Raw genomic sequence first — 353 nt, 5'->3', positions numbered from 1 at the left:
CACCTCCTCCTCCGCCTCCTCCTCCTCCATCCTGAAAGCAAAAGAAAGTTTTTCAGCTAAGTGTCTGCTTTCATGAGCACAAGTGACGGAGGCTGACAAACAAAGCTTTGTTTTCCTCACCCACAGATGTACGGCCTCGCCGTAGCTTTGTCCCCCGTCCCTGAGAAGCATCCAGGCCTTTTCTCCTGGAGCGCACAACATGGGATTGTTCTTAAATGAAATACTTCAGCAGATGCAGGAACTTTCAATAAAAACAAAAAATAAGAAAATCAGAAAATCGTTCTCCTACACAGGAGTTCTATTACAAACAAAAAAAATAATTTAAAAGTCAAATGGAAATTGAGAAAACTGAT

General features: G+C 41.9%; 1 long non-coding RNA gene across 1 annotated transcript in view; it reads left to right on the top strand.

Moving 5' to 3' along the window:
* The window catches only part of LOC103393967 (uncharacterized), a 6,293-nt gene that overhangs the window by 1,471 nt on the left and 4,469 nt on the right, over nt 1–353 (top strand). The gene's annotated exons all lie outside the window — the stretch shown is intronic.

Source organism: Cynoglossus semilaevis, chromosome 18 (assembly GCF_000523025.1).
Source record: "Cynoglossus semilaevis isolate Cse_v1.0 chromosome 18, Cse_v1.0, whole genome shotgun sequence".
Lineage (NCBI taxonomy): Eukaryota > Metazoa > Chordata > Actinopteri > Pleuronectiformes > Cynoglossidae > Cynoglossus > Cynoglossus semilaevis.
Note: the sequence above shows the minus strand (reverse complement) of the source record. Positions and strands in the feature narration are given on the sequence as shown.